The following is a 1,356-nucleotide window of genomic DNA, read 5'->3' on the forward strand; positions in this document are numbered from 1 at the left end:
GTGGGGGTGTGCGGGTGGGTTTTGGGGGATGCAGTCTGTGGGGGTGTGTGTGGGTGTTGTTGGAGGATGCAGTCTGTAGGGGTGTGTGTGATGGTGTTGGAGGATGCAGCCCCTTGGCCAGCAGCTGTCCCAGTGGTTTTGCCTGCTCTGTTGTGAGTGCCACACTTTCTGCTAGGGGGGCGCCTTCAGTGTCCTGACCTGACATGGCCTGTCAAGCTTGTAACCCTAGAATCTTGGCTCCAATATTCTGGAGCCATTGAGTTCAGCAGTAATCACTCCTAGTGGAACAGAGAAAACACCTTAAGACGCTAGCCACTGGAGGCTGCCAACAGCAACACAGCTGTTTCAATGGGTGCTTACAGACCATTTCTATACTACTTCTTACCAAGGTTAGCTACAGACTGCATGCTGCTGTTGTTTAGTGCCGTCAAGTCAATTCTGACGCACAGCGACCCTGTATAGGGTTTCTGAGCAGCAGCTAGTGAGCTTGAACCACTGACCTTGCTGTTCAAACGTCTTTGTGGTCCACACCAGGCCCCATAGCCCACTGTTGTTGCAGGGCTGTGTGTATGACAGTGCTTACCTCTATCCCCTTTAACCCGGGCATTCCTCCCTGTGTCTTCACCATCTTCATCATTCCTCTACCACCCTCCCTCTTGTATATTGCTTTCTACATCACCTGAGGTAACACGAGCATACCGTCTAGCCAGTGAATAGGTCTCCCTTCCCTTGCACCTGTGGTAACCAGCAAAGAAAGTTTCTTTTAGCAATGAAAACTTTCTCTTGCATTTTTACAACAGTGTTCTGATACAATATTTGTCCCTTTGTGATTGACTAATTTCACTCTGCATAATGTCCTCGAGATTTATCCAGGTTATGGGGTGTTTCACAGATTCATCGTTTTTCTTCCACTGAGTTCCATTAGTATTCCACTGTGTCATGTACCAAAGTTAGAAGATTTTATAGTACTTTTCTTTCTTTTACTTACCCTAGTGGACCTGTATGTATATATGGAGTCTTGGTGTAGCACTGTAGGATAAGCACTGGTCTGCAAGGTCAGTTTGAACCACAAGGTGAGTGGTTCAAATTCACCAGCCACTCCTTGTTGTTACCGTTGTTAAGTGCCTTCTAGTCGGTTCCGATCCATAGCAACCCTGTAGAGGGATTCGGAGGAGCAGTTGGTGAGCTTGAACCGCTCACCTTGCAGTTCAAATGTCTTTGCAGTCTGACGCATTAACCCACAGCATCACACCAGGAGTCCCAGCCGCTTCTTGGCAACTCTATAATGGTCTCTATGAGTCAAAACCAACTTGACGACAAAAGTGTGTGTGTATATATATATATATATATATATAT

This window comes from Chrysochloris asiatica, unplaced genomic scaffold (genome assembly GCF_000296735.1).
Source record: "Chrysochloris asiatica unplaced genomic scaffold, ChrAsi1.0 scaffold00006, whole genome shotgun sequence".
In the NCBI taxonomy this organism is placed as follows: domain Eukaryota; kingdom Metazoa; phylum Chordata; class Mammalia; order Afrosoricida; family Chrysochloridae; genus Chrysochloris; species Chrysochloris asiatica.